This window comes from Callithrix jacchus, chromosome 3 (genome assembly GCF_049354715.1).
Source record: "Callithrix jacchus isolate 240 chromosome 3, calJac240_pri, whole genome shotgun sequence".
Lineage (NCBI taxonomy): Eukaryota > Metazoa > Chordata > Mammalia > Primates > Cebidae > Callithrix > Callithrix jacchus.
Window position 1 is genome coordinate 2,311,375 of NC_133504.1, and position 24,474 is coordinate 2,335,848.

At 39.2% G+C, this 24,474-nt stretch overlaps 1 protein-coding gene, 1 long non-coding RNA gene and 2 pseudogenes across 5 annotated transcripts in view; 3 read left to right on the forward strand and 1 right to left on the reverse strand.

Annotated features, from left to right (window-relative positions):
- Positions 1-24,474, forward strand: part of LOC118152121 (uncharacterized) — a 275,375-nt gene that overhangs the window by 181,139 nt on the left and 69,762 nt on the right. The window lies entirely within an intron of this gene.
- Positions 508-22,504, reverse strand: LOC144581895 (uncharacterized). The gene is made up of 2 exons (XR_013533306.1): positions 22,392-22,504; positions 508-3,354 (listed from the first exon to the last, which is right to left on the reverse strand). It is a non-coding gene; the product is annotated as an uncharacterized LOC144581895 (long non-coding RNA).
- On the forward strand, positions 16,636-16,752 carry LOC118152448 (5S ribosomal RNA; annotated as a pseudogene).
- On the forward strand, positions 20,494-20,669 carry LOC118152411 (U1 spliceosomal RNA; annotated as a pseudogene).

Below are 24,474 nucleotides of genomic sequence, written 5' to 3' on the forward strand. Positions count from 1 at the left end.
CTCCCAGGTGTGGATTTGGGATCACTGTGCATTATTAGAGACAGAAAGAGTGCCACTGAGATAAAAGCAGCAGGCTACCAAGGCCATTTTTTATATTCTTTTGCAGACCACTGGGGTCACTCGAATTTAAAATCCACCAGGTGCAATTTTGCAAACTATCTTAATTATCTTGACATTATAAAAGCATGCAATCTTGTACTTCTGACATCTGAGTAATTAGGACTTTGAACACCGGTGGCTTCTAGGTCACCGGCTTGCATTTTTTCCACTGCAGATTGGCTGTTAGTCATTAGCACCTTTCTGCTCCAACTGAAACCTTTCTAAATGAGAGCAGGATTGGACAGGATGGCTTTGATTTGAATCACTGTAAAAAACAACGTTTTTGTATCGAGCTGCATTGAATTTTTATTTGTGCATTGAACTTTGTTTTATATTTTAAAAGACAAATAACAAGGCAGTTATATTTGGCAGATAAAAAGAGACATATAAGCATGATAAATTTGGCTGTGGGTCTCTGTGATGTCATTTAATAATCATTTTGGTTTCAAAAGCCTAATGATCTCCCAAAGCAGCTTTTTTCTTGCTTTTACAACTCAGTTAAGAAGAATTCAAATAGTCCCCTGGGCACACCCAAGACACAGCAACACTGTAAGCCATTGCTTATTAATTGCTTTTTAGGTTAAGAAATATGGTAAAGAAAGTTTTTGATTTTTGAGAGTCATTGAAGTAGAATGAAATTTACCCTTCACATGCTAATTTACCCTTAATTATGGGACTTTTTCCCATTCTGTCATGGATAAAATGTGTGAAGTTTTTGAAACCTCTTTAGATAGAAGTTGTATCTTTTCAGTTTATTTTTCTAAGAAGCTTTGCTGGCCAATAAGAAAGCTCATTTACCTGGGGATGCGTATACGTACTGAAGGTTAAATATCTGTTGTGGAAAGATGAAAATGACATTAATGCATCAATTAACAGTGCAATATTTTTAACACATTGTTAGGTCCTACTTCTGGTTTTCAAAATTATAATGACATTATGTCATAGGAATAAAACTCTCCTTATAAAATATTTATTTACAAATAGTACATATTATAAAGTATGATATATATAGGATATATTATGTAGTATTTGATGCATAAATACACACAGCATTTTAAAGGACTTACTTTTTCCAGCAACTTTGTTAGAATGTTATATAAGCTCTTTTTTGACTAAAATTTACTTTAAAGAAATGATACGATATTTTGGGCAAACTACTGAACAAACAAAAATTCCCTTTTCATTTTCCATTGAGTTGGTTTAGTTGAAAATATTTAGTTTTAGAAAAATCAGTGAACATATTTTAGAACACATTTTGTCAGACGAAGCTGAAGGTTTGGGATCTGTTCATTACAGTGAGGGAGGGACTTAAACCTCAGAAATGACCTTGTGCAATTGGAAAAGTGGTCAGAAGCGCCTGTGTCAGTGAGAGTAGGAAGCAGGTAACTGCGCTTGGTGAGGATGCTCACTAAGCAGCCATTGTGCTCCAGGGAACATCTGACCAGCGCTCCTGCGGTGCTGAGCCTGGGTCAGAGCCATTAGTACTGACTGTGAGTCAAGGACTCCCTTTAGAAAAATGGAAGCAGTACATCAGAGTCAAGCATAATGTCTGCTACACCCACATGACAGTCACTGCTGGGCCGTGCTCACACCGCAGCGAGTTCCCTTGGAGGTGGGTGTGATGACGAGGGCCTCGTCCCTGCCTCCTACTGCTGCTTTAATGCTGCTGGCCTGGCCACTTACCATCACCCAGGATTGCCTAAAAACCCACCCTAGGAGTTAAGCTGTTTCTCTGTCTTTTACAGATTTCCCTCCCACTTATCTTCATGGTCCAGTGTGTTTTATTTCACTGCCTGGGTTAGTATCAGTGCAGTGTTAGAAGCAGACTTTAGGTCCCAGCTCCTACTTGGGTAAGTTAATTAGCCTCTCTGTCTCAGCTCTTTCATCTTCAAAGCAGGTAAATTTATTACAGTGACTCATTAAAACCCCAATCCTTGAGAGGAAGGTTGATTGTACATGGGTCTTTTCATGTGTAATACATGACCTACTTTCAATGCCTTTGGATACACACCCAGAAGTGAGATTACTGGGCCATTTGGTGGTTCTGTATTTAGCTTTTTGAGGAACCACCATGTTACTGCCCATAATGGCTGTAGTAGTAATTTACATTTCCACTATGTATAAGAATTCCCTTTCCTCTGCATCCTGTCCAACATTGATTTTCATCTTTTTGATAATAACGGCCATCCTAACAGGGGAGAGGGGACACCTCACTGTGGTTCTGATTTGCATTTCTCTAATAATTAGAGAATCTGAGTATTTTTTCATGTACCAACGTGCATTCCTTCTTCTGAGGAAGTCAGGTCGTTTGCCCACTTTAACATCTATTCATTTGTTTTCCTGCTATTGAGCTGAGTTCCTTTGTATTTTGGGTATTAGTTTCTTATCTGATGTATGATTTGCAGATGTTTTATTCCGTTTTGAGGGCTGTTTCTTCTCTCTGGGGATCATTTCCGTTTCTGTGCAGAAGTTTTTAGTTCGATGCCATCTCATTTGAGTGTTTTTGCTTTTATTGCCTGTGCTTTCAGTCTTCTCATCATGATTTGCAAAATTTTTCTTTGTATTTTGGCTTGTATTTGAAATAAGAAAGTTAAGGGGTTTAAATGTGTTATTGAGAAGACATAAGATAAAACTGATATTCTCCTAGCTCATATTTATATTACTTTCCTATATAGAGTAGGCTACCAATTTCATTTGGAGGCTAATCATAAGTAATTGTGATAGCAGTTATTTTGGTTAAGCCAACTAGATTTACCTCTAATCATTCATTTTAAGTCCTAGATTTAAAAATAACTTTTTGTCCTCTGTAAACAACCTAAAAGTTGCTTTAGATTTATATTTCATAATATGTAAAAAATGCTAAAAAGAGGCTTGTTGGGCTGGAGAGACATTGTCATTTTCCCCTTTAATTTTACACAGCAATTGTGTGTGTGTAGGAGCTGCATTTCCTACTGGATATTCACTTGGTGTGGAAACTGAATAACATGCTGCTCTGAGAGTTAATAAAAGCGTTGAATAACTTGCATCTGTGAAATATCCATTTAACAGATAATTGCTTATTCATGTTTCTGCTTGGTAGTGGCCGGACATGTACACTTTCTAAACCACAAAATGAAAACAGATGAGCAAACAGGAGGCCCTGGGTTACACAACCGATGCGTGCTCAAAGCAGCGTCGCTGAGACCTGGAGGTGACCGTGTCGAGAGATGATGTCTTGCCATTGATCTCGAGTTGGTACCCGGGGGTGGAGGGCCTCTGTAATGAAAACCTCAGTTAGCAAATAGCAAGGAGAGAGAGAAAATTGTTTTAAGTAATAGAAATTCAACCAGTCAAATAATCGAAGAGTACATAAAGCGTCTATCGGGAGATCTCTGCAGAAAACCATAGAAAAGTTCTGCGTCTCACTCTTGTTTTGTTGGTTTCGGATAAAATTTCATTTAAGTAGAAAGATCAACGTGCTTTTCTCAATCCTCCTTACCTCTTTTATGCACTATACTTGCCAAAGTGGTATAGACAGAAAAAAAGCAGGAATCCTGTAGATTTCCACCCTTGGTCCTTCATCTAATTTTAAAATCCCTTTTAATTCTTTTATTTAGGTCTACGTTCTAAGTCACTCTCCCCTCCCAGTTTCTTTGCCTGCTATTTTACTTCATTAATATTTACCAGCTTTTCTGAATTTAGGCACCTAATTTTGTATTTTCATGTATTTCTCTGCATATCCTTCAGATCCTAATTTTCATGTAAAATATATAACCTATAATTTCCATCTTCTTTTAAGAGATAGCATGTACCTAAACAGACAAAGGGGTGTTTCTCCAGTGGTTTTTTTTTTTTTAACTTAGCATTTTTTGCCATAGCGGTCACATGGGATTTATTCCCATGCCCGTGATCATCCCTTTTTCCTCCTTTATCCTTCGTGTTCTTTCCCTCCCTCCTGCCACCCTACGTTTCTCCCTCCTTTAGTGCTCCCTCCGTCCCCGTCTTCCTTCCTCCCTCCTGCCCTCCTTTCCTCCTTTCCTTTGCCCTTTCTTCTCTTCCCTCCTCCTCTCCACCCTTTTCTTCTCACCACTGTTTACTGCACAGGAGCCTCTGAGTGTCCAGTGCTGGCTCAGGGAGCTCTGACCCTCCTCCTCCGGGCTCAATGTATTCTTTCTCATTGGGAACATTGGGAGCAGCAGGGCCCAGCTGAGTTTGGATAGTGTCACTTAATGCTCTTTCGTTGCAACCATTTGAAAATAACATGAAAGAAAAGGGGAGCTTCCCGAAAAGTATTGGTGGTAGCAATGAGAGCAAGGCCCAGAGAATAAACTGGAAGCTGAGAAACTTGCAGATAGAATCGGAGGGACTCGGGGAGCAAGGAGCCCTGCACTGATCTCGGCAGGAAGGGTTCACTCTGCGCACTGCTACTGTGATAAACGTCATATGCCTCTGCTGTCCTCTCATCACTGATCAAGAGTCCCAGCCTGGAGGGAGAATGACTGACAGCCGCGGGCTGCTCTCGTGCCTGCCCTATGGCTGCGCCAGAGCTGATGAGGAAAAGCCGTTTTGATTCCAGCGGAAGGCAGGTTTCTGGATTTATCTTCAAGATAGCCAAGATGAATGAGGGAACTTAAATCATGGCACTGTTAGAAAGAAAAGAAGCAACACAGGAACTACCCCTTCCCTCCAAACAAAAAGAAAAACAAAATTCAGACATTCACTATGAGTACTATGAATTTGCAAGAGAAATAACTCAGTATATGATCTCAGTCTCAACTTATATCTTTTTTTAACTGTACTTCAGAGAGAATTCAAAGGGTTTCTGATAAAAGACAAATAAAATATTATAAATGGTAGATAAATGAAGATCAAATATTACTCTTGCAGAGGTATAAGAATTTTGCCTCAAGCCTGTAATCCCAGCACTTTGGGAGGCCGAGGCGGGTGGATCACGAGGTCAACAGATCGAGACCATCTTGGTCAACATGGTGAAACCCCGTCTCTACTAAAATTACAAAAAAATTAGCTGGGCACGATGGTGCGTGCCTGTAATCCCAGCTGCTCGGGAGGCTGAGGCAGGAGAATTGCCTGAACCCAGGAGGCGGAGATTGCAGTGAGCCGAGATCGCGCCATTGCACTCCAGCCTGGGTAACAAGAGCGAAACTCCGTCTCAAAAAAAAAAGAAAAAAAAAAAAAAAAAAAGAATTTTGCATCTTGTTCAAGACCTACATTGGTTGCACCTGGCATAGCGGATGCTCAGTAAGTACTTACTGACTGAATGTGAGCCAGAAAATGCAGAATACTGACGCTGTTATGTCATTTCCTTCCATTTTGCTTGGAAGTCTGAGGAAATAAAAACGGATGAAGTGGATGAAGAGACAGGCCCCAGGTTAGCGATGGACACGGGCAATGGGTGAGATTTAATGTGCCAGGGCAGGCAGCCCTGATCGTGTTGATTGAAAGAAACAGAGGCGGGGTCTCTGCTGCCCAGCCATCAGTGCATTTGTGCAATCGTAGCTCATTGCAGCCTCAAACTCCGGGCTTAAGCAATCTTCCTTCCTAAGCCCCCCTGAGTAGCTGTAACCACACGTAGGAACCACCACCTCCAGCTAATTTTGTTGTTTGTAGAGATGGGGTCTTGCTATGTTATCCAGGCTGGACTCAAACTCCTGGCCTCAAGAGATCCTACCATGTTGGCCCCCCAAGGCACTGAGATTGCAGGCTATATTGATTTTCAATGTGCAATGTTGAGCTTCTTTGGATTCTAGGGGACATTTCAGACTGAGCTTCTGAACAGAGAAGATCTGATTGGTTGCCCCTCACTTGCAAATTAAACAAACTTCAGCAAGTCACTAATAACCTCTTTCTGTCCCCGTTTTTACATCTATGAAACTGGGATATTAATACTGGGTCTCAATGTGATTACAGGAGTCAAATGAGACGAAAAATCTGAAAGCACTTTGAAGACTTCAAGTTAAAATATTCTGATTAATAAAAATCACCCAACTAGACAGTTTTTCTACTTTTATTTTGCTTTATAAGAAAAATTTTATGTGTGGACCCCAACCATAAAACTAAGGGCCCTCCTTTTTGTAGAAAAAAAAAGTTTTATATTTTGTTTGAAGCAGAGGCTGCTATGGATTATCTTTTTTAAGCAGCTCTGCAGGAAGAAAATTAGACAAAAAGTCTTATGTAAACAGATTGGAGAAAATTAATTAGCACAAAGGTGGTGAGTTTGTTTGCAGAATGTGGGACTGGTCAAAACAAAGCTGTCAAGGTGATTTACGGGTTAAGTGAGACCATTCAATTCCTTAGACAACAGCCCAGCGAGGCTACACCCTTTCCTGTGCCCAGCATCTTTGCCAAGCTTTGTGGGTACCTGGAGCTATGCTGCATGGGGCCCAGCCTCCTGGTTACAGGTTACTTGGCTGCTGGCCTGGGAGTTTCAAACAAAGACAGAAACACATAAAAGGAAAAGAAAATTTAAAAAATCAAAATGACAATAATAACAATGAAAAAAGCAACACGTTTCTTCTTGAAAGTAAACAGAAAGAACCATCATTATGACCAGAAACATAAAGCTTGTGTGGTTTAAACTTAAACGAGTTCTCCTCGGGTTGATCTTCAATAGTCTGTTTTCTTGGATCACCAGAAAATAAGTAGTTTTCAACCTTCTCTTTTCATCTTGATGAGAAGAGCCTGCACAACACGTGGATTCTTAAAGTAATTATGTTAACGTAATTATTTTCTTTTAAGTCTTTTCTTCAGACATCATTGCAACACGTAGCCTTCATTTAACCCAAGATATACTCAAAATAGACATAATTTTAACGCCACATTTTTTTTACATCTTTTTTACAGTGAAAACTGACAGTACACTAAATACCTTTTAGATGCCCAGTATTTAATATCGTTTAATGTATTTGTTGAAAGGAATATGGACTCGAATGGGGAAATAATTTGCCATATGTTTCGGAAAAGTTGCTTTTAATCCTATTCCATTTATTGGTTAATATTAAGCCCTTCCAGTGGTGACAGGACTTTCTATGCATTAAAGAGGACAGTCGGGGTGTTCAGAACATGGCTGTGTACTCAGATGCTTGTCAGAATAATTGTGAAAAATGCAGATGAAATCATGACTAGACTTGGTACGGACCATAAAGTCTATGCAAAGTCAGTGGGGAGGAAATTAAAAATCCCTGACGATGATATGTGCGTATTTGCCAAACTCATTGACACCCTATCAGCATTTTGAGAAAATTCTATCAACTAAGGAGATATGTAAGAGTAACAATAAATATTCCTTTAGTAGACTGACACTTAAAAGAAATGTAAAGTAAAATATCCTCAAATAGCATTTTCAGGTGGAGTTTGAGATGATATAGTTCAATACTGTAATTTGAAGATAATAAACTAGGGCACAGAGAAAACTTATAGCTACCCAAAAGTCACATAGCATTAAAGGTATTAAAGCAAATTTCTTTAATCTCAACTTTGTAACCAAAAGAAGAATCTTCATGTTTACTTTACAAATAACTAGGGGGTGGATGTGGGGGTTCCACCTCCTCCTTAAGATGATGGGAAAATCTCTTGGCCTTTGTGGACTCAAATTCTGGTGATACCATTGCATTAGTCTGTTTTCCCACTGCTGATAAAGCCATACGGGCACTTTACAAAAGAAAAAGGTTTAATTGAACATACAGTTACACGTGCCTCGGGAAGCCTCACAATCATGTTAGAAGGTGAAGAGGAGCCAGGCAAAAAGAGCTTGTGCCAGAAAACTCCCCTCAAAATAACCATCAGCTCTCGGGAGACTCTATCATGAGAGCGGCACAGGAAAGGCTGCCCCACTGTTCAGTTACCCCCCACCAGCGGCCTCCCACCAACACATGGGAATTCGAGATGAGATTTGGGTGGGGACACAGCCAAACCATGTCACCCATATTAAAGTCTTTCCATTAAATATCATTGCAACACATAGCTTCTTTTAATTTAACCCAAGACATAATGAAAATATTGGTTTTTTTTTAATTATGAGGTATGTATTTTGAGAGCCGGCATATAAGTGATCCAAATGTATTGCTGTTGGCTGGGTGGGTAGAATACAGGGACCCCTCCAATCATCATTCCTCTCTTTAGCTCACAGCATGGTGTCCCTGACAATGCTGTAGCTCTGTTTAACAGACATTTGTGAAGAGTCCACTGTGTGCCAAGCATGTGACTAACAGAAGCCTAGGGCGAACAAGGACAAGCAAGGACTTTTTTCTGGGCTTTTTGCAGCAATTCAAGTATCTTATCTTCTTTCTCAATCCAGCTGTTGTTACAGTTGGAATTAGAGGTGGGTAGGCTGCCACAAATGGGAGCAACGTGTGAAACATCTGCTGGTGCTCTGCGTCTTTCACAGGTGGGGTCTGGCCTCACTTCGGCTGGGCCACGACACTGTCTCCCTGCGTGGCCTGGGATTCTTGATGCTCTGGTGAGGAACGCATGTGGGAACCCCTCCTGCCACTCACACATAAGCACATCTGGATGTGCCAGGATATTACCTTCCAGGGCACTGGTTCTCGAGAATGACTAAACATTGGCATCACCTGGAGATAACTAAAACCCAGCTCCTGGGTACCATCTGTAGATATTTTGACTTAACTGCTTTTCTTTCCAGCCTGAATCAGTATTTTTCAAAAAGCTCTTCAGGTGATTGTGATGAGAAGTCAATTAGTATGTGGCTGTGGTTACCCTTGACCAGTGGTGAACAGAATTGGCGAGTTAATCCCTCACATTGGTAGAAAATTCTCAGGTGCATTTTACACAACTCCTCAGTATCCCAATGGGATTAACTTTAGTATCAACAGTGGGATCTGTTGGGTAACACACCTTTACATTGATTTTTTCTCTTTCCCTCTTTCACTTTTCCAAGACTTTCACTCCTATTTCCAGGGATTGATTATACAAAATAAACTGCCTGCATCCATGGCCTTCCTTGGGTCTGCTTTTGATAATTCACCCAGACGAACAGGCAGAAAAGCCTAAAGCTTGTGTCTGTCCGGTGACTGACTTCCTGGCCCTGATGAGAGGCTGTGGAGGAATTAGGTGCTTGTTCCATAGGTTAAGAAGATGCGAAAGAGCTCTCCTTGCCTGACTTTCTGATGGATTTTCCAGTTTGTGTTTAAATACCCAAAGGCAGTTATTCTGAAACAGTTCACTAACAGTGTTATAATCCCTATTGTGTATTAAATTTTTGTATCTATGAATGCTAGCTTTATTTTTTTTAGGTAAACTGTAACCCTCTTAAATATTGTCTCAATTGATGGAGACTTTACATGCTTGTAGATTGTCGTGGGGGTTGAAGAATATATTGATGTAAAGGTACCACGTAACACCTCTTCTTTTACTGCTTCAACCTCAGTAGAAAACCTCTGCTCCTGCAGTTTTCTTCATAGTGCCCTTTTCCCCCTGTAAATTATTGGGGTCAGTGCCAGGTCTCCTGCAGGGGAGGCAGAGCAGGAGACGCTGTGCAGACTGACTTGAATACCATGGAAGAAGCCCTTTCTGCCCACCAGGGAATGCCGTGGTCCTTTCTCTTCATTCAGCCTAGGATATATGTATTTTAATAATTATTCATATTTCAATACATTTGTCATCTTAATTTTAAAAAATAAATTTACAATTTCTACAGTAGGTGATGTTAAAGTACACTATTTGTTTGAACTGAATATACCCAGTAAGAGTTTATGGAAAGTGTCTATTTTTCTGAGCACACATGTGATTAAATAGTTGTAAGCCTTTTAAAATAAAGCCACTTTATTGGGGCTAGTTTACATGCATTAAAATACACCTATTTTAGCAGTACAGCTCAATTATTTTGACACGTTTATCCCTGTGTAACTACCACCAAAATAAAGGTATAGAACGTTTTTTATGCCCAAAACATTTCCTTCATGTTTCTTTAGAGTTGACACCTTATCGCCAGTTCCAGACAACCACTGGCTTGTGTCACGTCGGCATGAATTTGTTTTGCCTGTTCTGGAGTTCACTGTGTCTGGACTCGCGCACTGTGACCCTTCTGTGTTTGCCTCTTGTGCTCAATGTCTTAGTCTATTCAGGCTGCCGTAATAAGTTACCATAGACTGGGCAGCTTACAAACAACAGAAATTTATTTCGCCTCAGCAGGATGGTGTCTGGTGAGGGACAATTCTTGGTCCATAGATGGCCATCTTTTTGCTGTATCTTCATCTGATGGAAGGGACACGGAAGTCTTCTCTGGTAATTTAAGGGCATTCACAAGGTCTCCACCCTCATGATCCAACAGTTCTCAAGGGCCCTGCATAAACTTTCTGTGTGTAGCACTGAGCATAAGGTCCTGAGATTCATCCAGCTTGTGGCGTGCATCAGCAGTTCTTTCCTTTTTGTCTTATTTTACTTTATTGTTTTTTTTACTGCGGAGTAGCAGATGTACCACAGTGCACCTGTTGATGGGCTTTTCGACCGTTCCAGTTATTAGCTGTTATAATGTGATGGTTATGGGCATTCTTACATAGGCCTTTGTGTAGATGCCTTTTCATTTTCCTGAGTAAATATCTAAGGAGTAGAGTTGCTGGGACATGTGATATGTTTAACCATATCAAAAACTACCAGACCAACTGTTTTCTAAAGTAGTTCTACCATTTAGACCACCGCCAGCAATGTGTTAGGGTCCCAGTGGCTCCTCATCCTCACCAGCACTTGGTATTTTGTCTCTTTTTAATTATAATAATTCTAGTGGATGTGAAACAGAATCTTACTGTAGTTTAAGTATGACTAATGACATGCAGCATTTTTTTTTTAATGAAGTTTTGCTCTTGTCCAGGCTGGAGTGCAGTGGCACCATCTCAGCTCACTGTAACCTTCCGGGTTCAAGCGATTCTCCTGCCTCAGCCTCTCGAGTAGCTGGGATTACAGGCACCCGCCACCATGCCCAGCTAATTTTGTATATTTAGTAGAGATGGGGTTTTCTCCATGTTGGTCAGGCTGGTCTCAAACTCCTGACATCAGGAGGTCCAACCACCTCGGCCTCCCAAAGTGCAGGGATCATAGGCATGAGCCACCACACCCAGCCTAGGGCATCATTTATGTGGTTATTGGCCTTTCATATATACCTTTGCATGTAGTGTCTGTTCAAGTCTTTTACCCTTGTTTTATTTATGTCTTTTAAGAAATTTGTTGACATAACTAATCTATTGAATGTACTGGCATAAAGTTGTTCATAATATTTCCCCGTTAACTCCTTAAAATCCATAGCATTTGTGATGTTATCCTATTCTTTATTCCTGATTTGACAATTTCTTTCTTCTCTCGTTTTTTCTTAATCAGTCTGACTAAGCATTTGCCAGTTTTATTAATCTTTTAAAAGAACCATTCTTTGGTTTCACTGATTTTTCTCTGTTGTTTTAGTTTTCTATGTCATCACATTTTTCTTCCATTTATATTATTTCATTTCTTCTTACTTGGGTTTAATTTGTTCCTTTTTTCTAGTTTTCTAGTTTTTTAAAGGTGGTAGCTTAGATAATTGACACTTGTCTTCTTTTATTATATAAGCATTAAAAATATACATATCACTTTAAGTACTGCTCTGCTGTATTCCACAAATTCTTGTGTGTTGTGAGTTTGTCGTCAAGTATAAACTATTTGCAAGCTTTACTTATATGTTTTTCTCTGACTCATGGGTTATTTAGAAATGTGTTGCTTAATTTCCAAATATTTAGCAAATTTAAAATAAGTTGTTATTAATTTTTTATTCCAATCAGAAAATTAACTTCACGACACCAATAGTTCTAAAATTATTGAGATTTAAATAGCAGTAAATAGAGTTACATGGCCCATCTTGGTGAATTCACCACATACAAATGAAAACAAATGTGTAATGTGCTGTCAACTAGGTCAAGATTTCATAGCATTATGAAGATGCATTACCCTTACTGACTTAAAGGCTACTTCTATCAATTTTCAAAAGAGCAGTGTTGACATCTGTCTGTTTCTTTTCTAAGTTTTGGTAGTTTTTGCTGCATACATCTTGAAATTGTATTATTAGGTTTGTACATATTTATGGTTGTTATATGTTCTGGTAAATTTACTTTTTGTCATTATGAAATATCTTTTTTTATTGCTAATAACGTATTTTATCCCAAGTCTACTTCATCTGATATTAATAATAGCATTTCATATTTTTGTATTAGTTTTTATATTGTAAGTCTATTTTAATTTTATTTTTATTCTATATCTGCCTCATATCTAAAGTGAATTTCTTGTAGATTGCATTTTATAAGTTCTTGAATTTTTATCCAATATGAAAATTTCTTTTTAAAAAATACAGTGTTTAGTTCATTTGCATTTAATGAACAATATGGTTAGCATTAAGTCTACTATTTTACTGTTTGTTTTCCAGTTTCTGATGGGTTCTTTGCTACTCTTTCCATATGTTCTTTTTTCCTTTGGGTTAATTTTATTTTCAGTATTCGTGTCAGTCCATTCTCATGTTGCTATGAAGAAATACCCGAGACTGGATAATTTATAAAGAAGAGAGTTTTAATTTACTCTGCAGTTCTGCATGGCTGGGGGAGACTCAGGACACTTACAATTATAGTGGAAGGGGAAGCAAACGTCCTTCTCAGATGGCAGCAGGAGAAAGAAATGCCAAGCAGAGGGGGAAAAGCCCCTTTTAAAACCATCAGATCAGGCAGCAAAGAAAGTGAGCAGTATGTGTGTGCAGAACAGCAGAAACTTTTACCGCTCTGTGAAAATAACGTGGGATACAAACAGAATGAAATGGAGTCATTGGCTCATTTTCTTCCTGCTTGTGCAGAGCCTTTCATGTCAGGCCATCTCCTGGGCTGCTGGTGAGTTTATGAATTGGCCTAGCTGTAGTCTGTCGATTGTACCTGAAGTGAGGTGTAGGTCAGCCAGCATCCTGTGAAAATGTTAGAGAATGAGAGTCAAGTAGGGCTTCTGATGCTCCTAAATCATGGTATTGTTCTGATCAGCTGTCCACACAAGCGCCTTTCATGTGTTGTATCCGGTGACAGTGATGGATTTACGTTGCTGTTTGAGTCTTGTAACCCATAGCCTGAGAATGCAAAATTCCGATTAGGAATGCAGTCAGTGGCATGTGACTAGGTGTTTCTCTGTAAGAAACTAAGAAAAATAGAGCCAAGGAAATGGTTGGTGCTTTCATTTTGTTTCATTGCAGATCTGCCTGGATGGTCAAAAGAGATGGGAAGGAGCCATGTGGGGCATGATCCTGCTCCCTTGCCTGGTGGAGATACAGAGGCAGCTGTCATCTCTGCCCTCCTCCCTGCTTACTCTATTGGTGAGGTCACATAGAGTTCAGCAGAGATGTTCATGTGACCGTCATCTGTATTTGTGAATAGGCTCATATTTCAGTTGCAAGCAATGTGATAACTTTACATTTCAGTTGCTGGTTAAGGACTATCGTGTTTTATTAAGTTGATACTAAACTTGATGTCTTTTTGCACAACTAACAGAGATTACTGGTGCTACCTTTCAGCTTTTGATTATTTATGAAATCCTAGATCTTTAGCTTCATGTTGCAAAAGGGGTACTTTTTCAAAATTGCTTTTGGTGGGAATATTGAAGTCGACATTGTTATGATGACAAGTATAAACAGGTGTATAAAGAAGTGGCAATAAATTGTAAGTCTGCTGTTACTCGTGATGCTTAGCTAAATGAAGATGTAATTAATACTCCCATAAACAACTGGCATAATGTCAGCTCAGAAACTGCAAGTTTAGATGGTTTCACATAGTGAATTTTCGTGAATGGAATAGTTAATCATTTTAGTGGCTCTTGGGGGTAAATTCGGGCTGTTTTGCTTGATCCACTTCTTATCATTATTCTTACAAGGTCTTCTGAGATAACACAGCACTTATAGTTGTTAATGGACTTTATAACTATCATGTTTAGAATTTTATCTTGGTACACTGATAGAATAAGCTTCAGGAACACCTAAAAGATTTCCATGGCTTCCAGCTGCCAAATGCTAGACTTAATTATTTCCTAGGACCAACATGAGTGTTTAGGCATACCACTTGCCATACAGCACACAGGTATTATCCAGATTGAAATTAGGAATTCAACTGAAGTCCATGTAGAGTCAAAGAATGTGAATATTTGGGGGACCTTGAAGATGATCCAGTTCACTTTATTTTGTAGAAAAGAAAACAGATTCAGGGAAAGGGCAGGTATTATCTAAGGTGATAAACACAGTACAATCTCTGTTCTCTTGCTTCTCATATCCAGAATCTTTTCATGATATTCATGATACTGAACTACTTATGTTTCTGATTCCTTTATTTTTTCTGTTTTATATTTTGCCATTATTATCTTGCCAAGGTCCTATCCTTTACTCCAAATATTTAAATTTGTTACCACTATTGTCTCTTCATAAGTGAAAACACTACTTGTTATATAAGTGGCTATTCAATTATTTTGAACTTTTTGGGTTCAGTACAAAGTTAGTAACAAATCAACATTATAGGCCTTGGCAATCCCAGGGCACTCAAGTCGCCCAGGGCACATCAGAAAAAGGCTAAATGACAGCTGTGCCGTGAGTGGACAGAATACAGCTCTCATACGGATTACTGAGTATTTGATGTTCTTCAACAATGTCACTAATCTTCAGTTGTTTCTTCTTTAAAGTGATGGATTTAGGTCTTGCTATACTTGACTTTCAAGCTTCTTTTGAAATAATTTCATGTTCACAGGAAGTTGCAAAAGGTACAGGGATGCCTTAGGTGCTCTTTGCCAATTCGCCCAGTGGTGACATCTGGCGAAGCTATAGTTTATTATCAAAACCCGGAAACTGACGTACGTACAATTTGAAGAGCTTACTCAGATCTCAACAGTTTTGTATGCATTTGTGTGTGTGTGTGTGTCATTTGTGTGCATGTGCATTCTATGCACATGTAGATCTACATGTAGATCACATGTGGATCTCTGTAGCTGCCACCTCTACAATCAAGACACAGAAAGATAGCCTCACCACCAGGCTCCATTTTGCTATCTTGTGGCCACTCCGACACCTTTGCCTTCACTCCTCCTCTGAGCACCCCGTAGTCTGTTCTCCATCTTTACAATTTTATTTCAATAATTTATGTACATGCAATTGTACAAAATCTTATTTTTAATGGGAAGAAACAAGTCACAGATATTTTTGTTCGCACTGCAAAATCATCTTTAACAATAATTTGTTTTATGTTCTATTTGTCTCAAAAAATGTGCTTTGTTCTTTTCAATATTTTCTGCTTTTAGGATAGGAAATTAATTCCAAACATAATCACGTTCATTTTTTTCCCTCGGCTTGTTTTCCAGTGTTGCTTCCTAGCACTTTTTTTCCATTTCCTCTTTCTCTCTGCTTCTCATAATATAAAAGTAACCTCGTTTTCTTTATCTCTGCTAAGAAAACGGCAATGAGTCTTTAATGTGAAGCCTGGACCACTTTTGTTTTGCTTTTGTGTGGTGGGTGTTCTTTTGTATGATCGCTCACACGGATAGTCCTTGTGAAACGGGGCTTTTCCAGTGGTTGTCAAAATGGAAATAGATATTTAACAAACCAAACACAAAATAAGCTTGCTCCAGGAATGCATCATTTCTGGGAAAATTCTACCTTTTCCAAATGTTATTTGTGAGTATTACTCATATTATCCTTTACCCCATTTAATTAAAACTCTGTATTTTTCTTACACATTTGTATGACTCAGGTAATAAAATGTGAAACTAAGTGATTGCCTGCCAGTTACAATAGATATTAATGATGTTACTGGGGGCCACCTCAACAGAGGCTGCACCACCTCTAGAGACTTGATGGCTTTGCTAAGTGACATGGGATGGCCTTTGTACTAAATGTAAACTTATTCATGCACATAGGATGCCATTTGTATTAATAGAATTAAGAAGTCTTACCTAACCCTGGTGAAAAACTCCTTGAAAATAACAGAAGACAGAGTCCTTATTTTAAAGTAAATTAACTATTGGGAGTAATTACTATTAGTCTGACCATAACTGGATTTAATGAGACTGAATAGAAACAAATTAGACATAATTGGAAGCTAAGCAAAAGCCAATTAAATTCTTGTAATTTTAACTTTATAAAAGTTATTAAATTAAATGACCAGGATCAATTAGCAGAGGAAATAAAGCCATGAAGAATACTTCCAGGAAACTGGTAACTTTTTGAACGAAAAATATTGTTACACTTAATGATTAGAATTCAGTAAAAGGCAGCTTAATCAATTTTGCAGGCTTAGCAGTTTAACAACTTCACATGAAATGATTATGCAAATTGATAGTTTTACCCACAAAGTAGTGCAGGAGTGTTTTAAGGAATCAGAGTAGAATTTTTTTGATAGGATAAAATAACCTATCTATAAAAATAAGTGAATTTAGATGGTTCAGAATAAAGATATGTCTGCTTTTACCCAGTACTCACTTTACGTCTGGGTTAACTGTGTGAGGATTGCAGTTGGCCTGTTACAGAAATTGTGTGATTGAAAATATGTCACTACAGTCTACGGCCATCCCAGCCTGCACGTGCCTGATCTCATCTGATCTCGGAAGCTAAGCAGGGTCAGGCCTGGTTAATACTTGGATGGGAGACCACAGGAATACTGGGTGCTGTAGGCTTTAAAAAATAAAAATAAAATATATCACTACATTGCTTGATATAGACTTTCTTTCTGTGACCCAAGTATTATTCCTACAGCACTGCTGTTGTCAACCCTCCACCATCGCCCTGTAGACCCCAAGTCAGTGTTTATTCAGTAATGTAGGTGATGTTCTGTGCAACTGGTCACCTAATAACTTGGTGCCAATCAACTGATTACCAAAACAGTCACCTCGAAACGCAGCCAGGGTCAGTCACAGCATTGTAATTTCTGCCTTCCGCATGTTCAAGGAAATGGAGATCTTGACTCCTTCTCTGATGCCTAATTGTCTTCAAAAGGAGCTATACCCATACATGGACTTCAAAATGTGATGGAATAAGATTGCAGTTTCAATTAGGTGCTAAACTTAGTAATCAAAATAGTAATTCTGTAAAGACAGTCACAAAGGAAAGAACAGTAGCAAATAGGTCTCAGGAATCTATCAAATGAGATGTTCAGATGCAATGAAGCTTTGTTTATACCATGCTAAATACATTATGCCTCTAACTAAACCAGCTCCATACACACTGCAGGTGTGGGAAATACTTTGCTGAAGCATGTACAACAGTTTTCTAATTTTTTTAAATGGCAAGTGCATGTTTAATCAGGTTAGAGTTGATAGATTATGATACTATCAATGCACTGGGCAAATCCATTAATGACACTGTAAGATTTTGTGCAAAAATGGAATTAAGAAATGTGAGTCCAAACTTTGAAGCATAAAGGATATATACTTTTAATTAAGAAATATCTCTCACTTTCATCCCTTATGTGCCATAGCACAGTCCAGCCCCACCCAGCTATCATTCTTACGTAGCACATCATCACTGCTGACCCGGCAGGCCTGGCAATTCAGACCTGGAGCCCAGAGAAAGGAGGGGAATCCCTCGATTTCTGCTGCTTCTTTTGTAGTGGTATGAGGTGAATGCTTCTGCCTGCACACAGGTGCCATGTTGAGGGGGATGATTCTTTCAAGATTTGTTTTAAGTCAAATAATGTGAAGTTTCATGGCTGACCTCCAGGCCTCTCAGAGCTTCAGTTAACTCCTTTGTGTTAGGGGACAAATGTTAGAACAATGTTTACAAGTCAGAGCAGGTGATGCTTAGGTGCAAGCGTGACTGAAGAGGAACTAAATAGGTCCAGCACATAAAATCTGCATCTGAGGATCAAGTCTACCCCTGAGAAAAAGTGGTTAAAAGGTTTGCATAGACCCCATTCTCCAGCTGACACAAACCCCGTGATTTCTACCTCTTTCTTTCCTATCCTGTCACCATGAGTCTGAATTGGAAGAGAGAAAAGCAGTAACCAGATCAGCAAAATAAGGGGGAATGAAGAGCAGGAGGGTGGAGGTGGTGGTGGAAGATGGAAATCTCCAGGCGTGGAATAAAACAATTTGGATGTCAGCTGTGACTGCTATATACCTCTTAAAAGCCACTCCATTTTTATTAAAAATGTACATTGTATTTTTCCTGTGTACATGATATCATGTTAAGAGCTGATAAAGTTTTGAGGATGTGAGCCATCAGAAAGGAGGTTTAAAGAACTGATTATTGGCCAGGTGAGGTGGCTCATGCCTGTAATCCCAGCACTTTGGGAGGCCAAGGTGGGTGGATCACTTGAGGTCAGGAGTTCAAGACCAGCCTGGCCAACATGGTGAAACCCCATCTTTAAAAAAAAAAAAAAAGAACTGATTATTTTGATGGTCTGGCCCCTTTACCCCAGTAGACAAAGATGCTAGTCTGCTTATGCCTGATGCTGGATTTAAGAATACCTGTAAACCCAATACACTTCAGCATGAGCTTTAATTCAAAAGATCAGAAAGTACCAGGATCAATTTCCAATTCTAGCTGTATGATATTTTGCAATTTTGCAAACTACAAAGCCTCTAAATGAGCTTTTTTAACGACTTCATAGAGGAGAAATCTAAGAGTGGGTTAGTCAATTCTCTTAGGTTTCTTATCCATAAAGTGGATAGAATATCTAATTTAGAGGTCTGTTGAAAGATAGATAGAAATGACATTTATAAAGTATCTACTGAAACTACTGGCAGAGATTATATACTTAATAAATAATGAGTATTATAATCACAAATAATCAAATAATTTGATCTTTGCCAGTGTAAAATGTATATTTTTTATTTGCTTGGTTTTTTTATTTTTGGAGACATAGTCTCCTTCTGTCACTTAGGCTGGAGTGCAGTGGTGTGCTCACTGCAACCTCTGCCTGCAGGTTCAAGTGATTCTTCTGCCTCAGCTGGATTACAGGCACACAGCACCACAGCCTGACTAAATTTTGTGTTTTAGCAAAGACGGGGTTTCACCATGTTTCCCAGGCTGGTCTTGAACTGTTGGCCTCAAGTGATGCAGCTCTGTTGGTCTCCCAAAGGGATTACAGGTGTGAGCCACTGTGTCTGGCCACATTTATTTTAATTTGGAGAATAATTTTTCAGTAAGGTTGTACAAATGGTAAGTCCTATGGTCCTGCATGTTTGGGACTCTTCTTCTCTTTTTGTCTGCATATATGACTGACAGTTTGGCTGGGTATAGAATGTTTGGTTTGCACTACTCTTTATTGCTCTATAACTCTATAATCTTATCTTTGATTCTATCCTCTATACCAGCTTGAGTAGGATTAGAGTTTGGGAGTCACCTGTAAAACTTTATACCCATCGAACAACTCCTCCTTTCCCCTCCGTTAGTTCCTGGCACCCACTGTTTTCTGTTCCTGTTTCTAAGAGTTTGACTACTTTAAAAACCTCATATAAGAAGACTCATGCCATACTGTGTTTGTATTTTTGTGACTGGTTTATTTCACTTGGTATAATGTCCCCAAGGTTGATCTATGTTACAACACATGACAGGATTTCCTTCTTTTTTAAGGCTGAATAATAATTTATTGTTTATACACAACTCTTTAAAATCCATTCACCTGTTGACAGACATTTAGGCTGCTTTTACCTCTTGACTGTTGTGAATAATGCTGCAATAAACATGAGATGAACAAGTTTCTTTTTTTAAATCTCTTTACTTCTGTTAGAAGCTTTTAATTCTTGATTTATGAATTCTGAATTTATACAGAAGTATCTACTTGCAGTGACCTAAAGCCTTGACTTCTGCTGTGCTGCACAGCCTTCAAATTCAAGCCTCTAGATTCTTGAGATTTACAAATGTTTCCAGAGCAGTCATGGTCTTTTTTTGTTTTTGTTTTTGTTTTTTTGAGATGGTGTTTTGCTCTTGTTACCCAGGCTGGAGTGCAATGGCGCCATCTCGGCTCACCGCAACCTCCGCCTCCTGGGTTCAGGCAATTCTCCTGCCTCAGCCTCCCGAGTAGCTGGAATTACAGGCACGTGCCACCATGCCCAGCTAATTTTTTGTATTTTTAGTAGAGACGGGGTTTCACCATGTTGACCAGGATGGTCTTGATCTCTTGATCTTGTGATCCACCCGCCTCGGCCTCCCAAAGTGCTGGGATTACAGGCTTGAGCCACCGTGCCCGGCCCAGTCATGGTTTTTGTATTCATTGACCATTCAGGTTTTCTGCTTTGTCATTTTCCCCTGGGTATTTCTCTTATTCTCTTGGAAGCACAATTATGCATTTCGATCCATGTTTACTGTATTTTATCTTCTATTTCTATGTGTTTTGCAATAATGGCTTTTCAAAACACCCATAACTTGTGCTAAAAAGGAGATTTGTTTCAATGCCCTTAGAAATATCCAGTTTCATACTTTCCTGGCAGGGCAGATACCATGATCTTAAAGGCAATTTTCCCAGGGCGAGGCTCATCCATTACTCCCTGGATCCATTACAGGGATATGCTGATCCCTGCAGTTGCCCCAAATGTGGAAAACTCAACTGCAAAATTTGTGGTAGTGGGTGACTGCATTATGCATTCATGCATGAATTCAACTGGGTATGCAGTTTCACACAAAGAATAATAACATCTTCTATAAAAATCGTTTGTGTGTATTAACACGTGGGGATCTCTAGTACTCCTGCTGAGATATGTGGGAATCTACCCTAGTTTTGCTGTTTTTCCCCTAACATTACTCTACTTCTTTTTTTTTTTTTTTTTTTGAGACGAAGTTTCGCTCTTCTAACCCAGGCTGGAGTGCAATGGCGTGATCTCGGCTCACCGCAACCTCCGCCTCCTGGGTTCAGTCAATTCTCCTGCCTTAGCCTCCTGAGTAGCTGGGACTACAGGCACGCACCACCATGCCCAGCTAATTTTTGTATTTTTAGTAGAGACGGGGTTTCACCATGTTGACTGGGATGGTCTCGATCTCTTGACCTCGTGATCCACCTGCCTCGGCCTCCCAAAGTGCTGGGATTACAGGCGTGAGCCACCGCGCCCGGCCCTCTACTTCTTTTAATATTCATTGCTTCTCCCCATTTCTGGACTTCAGTGCATTTTCCTTTCCTTTGCAGGAACCACTTCTCTTTCCTCACCCAACTCATCCATCTCTGCCTCCCACGTTAAGGGTAGGAGAAAAGAAGGAAATCCATGACCCAATGTGGGTAATCAGAATGCCACACCCCGGTACAGGATTGGTTCGAGAGTAGGCAGATGATTCTGTTGGACCGTACATAGAACTAAGTAGAAGAAGAGAGTTGTACGTTTCAGCTTAGCACGATGCTAGCAGAGAACTACTGGAGTCGTATTTCCTGCTCTAGGGAAGAAAAGGATTTCAGTTTGGAGATGAAGCCAAGACACCAAGAAAGTGGGAATGAAAGACCTAGAGACAGGGAGTCCTCGCCCCTTTTAGGATGCTGGCGTTAGCTTGAGGTCTGGCTTTGCTTCTGCTCTTCCCAACATTTAGTAAGAGGCGCTCCTAATTTCTTTTCTAAGATACCTGGTTCACCCTGGATATCCATCTTTTCCAATCAAGGGCCCTGAGTCCTTGTCATCTTCACTAAAAAAGTATTTGGGAGTATTTCCCTTCTCATTGACATGCTTTCGGTGTTGAACGAAGTGATTCACACAGAGTCTCTGCATCTTAGTAGCTTATATTCTAAGAGATGTACACCTGGCACTCTTTCTCTGGAACTGTAACTGCTCAGTTCAATGACTCTTTATTATTAATACTCAATCTTTGGATATATAGTTAAAAATTAATTTTAATAGTTGAAAGGCATTCATTCTTCAAAGAAGTTCAGACAGTGCAATTGCGTGCTGAGTTACTTTTATTTGTGTTTTTGTATTTTTAATTTTTTTTTCACTGGTTATTGGGGAAGAAGTGGTGCTCAAGATGCATCAAGGTCTTAAATCTAAGACTATAAAAATTAAATCTAAGACTATAAATCTAAACTATAAAAATTCTAGAAGATGACATTGGAAAAACCATTCCAGACATTGGCTTAGGCAAGGATTTCATAAACAAGAACCCAAAAGCAATAAAAGCAAAGGTAAAGAGCTGGCACTTAATTAAACTAAAGAGCTTTGCATGGTAAAAGAACAGTCAGCAGAGGAATCACAACTCACAGAGTGGGAGAAAGTCTTCACAGTCCATACATCTGACAAAGGACTAATATCCAGACTCTACAACGAAATCAAACTAGTGAGCAAGAAACAAACAATCCCCTGAAAAAGTGGGCTAAGGGCATGAATAGACTTTAGGTTACCTTTAGGTATGTGTGTGTGTGCAGATCTGTTGGTGTCAAGGCCAAGCTGTTCTTTCTCTGGACACATAGGAAAACTGATGCACAGTAACTTGCCGTGGAATAGCTGTCGTTCCGGGCTGCTCAGCCTTGGAGACTTGGTTATCTTGTCACTCAACTGACAATGGATATACTGTTTGCACTGAATAATCCAGCTTTGTTGAAGCACACCAGTTTGTGTTTTTAATTCCACATCTTACCTCATTATGAGCTATTTTCTACCCTTTGCTCTACAGAAATGCTAATGCTGCTCGTTTATATAGAAAGTCAAGTTCAGGAACTGGTGTTGACATTTTGGCTTGCGGTCACAGGCAAGAAGGAATAATGCTGTTTCTGTGTGGAATTTTCTTTCACTTTCCCTGCTCTCTGCATTGGAGCATGCCTTTAGCAATAAGTAGTCCTTATGCAGGTCACTCCGTCATTAACCACCAACCACTGACAGAAATGTCTTTACTAGGTATTCTGTTTCTTTTGATTAATTTGTCTCTATTTCCTTTGTTCTAAAGCCTAGAGTGAGTAATGGTATTTGGAATAATAGTAGGGCTCCCCACTGTGTACCCTTTTGCTTACATCAAGACTTAGCTGATGTATCGAGGAATCAAGACTGGGCTGTGTGGCTAGGAGGGCCTGGGGCCTGTCAGACACTCTTCGGTGACTTGAGGTGCTGAGAGACTCACACTTTACTGAGGTGACCACCCATGTTCACCAGACACTGTCACAGATAGTGCCACTGGGCCACCAGGCACAGACACAGACCATTGGTGGTGGTGCTTTGGAATACGTCATTTTGTGTTTCTGGTGAGCTGCAATCTTTTCTTTTCCTGTAGAATTATGTTTCACTGAATTATGCTATTAAAACTCATCTTTGAGTTTCTTGTAAAGTCATTGCTGAGGACATTGTTTTTACATTTCACAGTGATTTCTTGAGGAGGAACTAAGAAGTAATTGTTTTCTGGACTCACTATCTGGAAAACGTGTGCTTTATTGAAGCAACTGTTTTATTTACACTAAGTAGACGATATGAATTTTGTTAGCTTTTTGGATTGACTACAAACCGTAAAACCGACTCTGTTCCTCATCTGGCAAAGGCAGAGGGCTGTTGGCTTGCACTGTGTGCTGAGTCTTATGTCTGACTCTGTCTGCTCTTCCCTCTTGCCTTACATTTCAAAGACCTCACTCTTTTCTTTTCTTTTTGAAAAAATATTTTATTATGGGATTTTATCTCAATTTTAATAAAATTTATTTTTTGTAAAAAAAAATGCAAAGCATAAATAAAATAGGGTAGCCATTTATTCTAGTTATGATGAATCTAAGCTAAACTCATATCAGAGAAAACTCCTCTAGATGTAGCATAAAGCAGAAGCCATAAACCTGCGCACGGCCTCAAGGTCCTGGATTCAAATCTCACACCTGTGGCTTGGCAGTGATCTCCTTCACCCTCATTTCAAGGCCTAATCTTAGGTTACATATGACTTAAAGAAGCTTCAGTACGTAATTTCAAAGCCTGTAGTAGACGTAAAATGAGGAAATTAGAATTAGGGAGAAAAGCTCCTACGTGAGGGAACTGACAGGAAGGGAGTAAGTGGAAAATGGACCAATGCAAATGACCTCACACACTTTAACAGGTCTCATCATATCTACTGTGTATGTCTATGAGGACGTAGATTAATCTATTATATGTAGCCCAGTGTTCACAGTGTTGACTTAGAAATTAGCAACCAAATTCAAAGCTTTTAGGCTTTGAAAATTGTTTTAAAAAATTTCACCCAAAATATTTAAATGATTTAAAGAAATGTATTGTTGATTAAAGTCGTAATCCTCAATTAATTAGGAGTTTTGGCTATCCAGAGATCTTATATTCCAAAGACTTTAAACAGTTGCTTGTTAGATGATGTAAATTATTATCATTATCCTACATTTAAACTTCTAATTTATGTAAATTGTAAGCAAAATTGGGAGCCACACAGGAAATATTCAATCCCTAAAGCTCTTACGGCAGCATGGATCAAGTAGGTTAGAAAACACATGGTACAGCTTTATTGCCTTC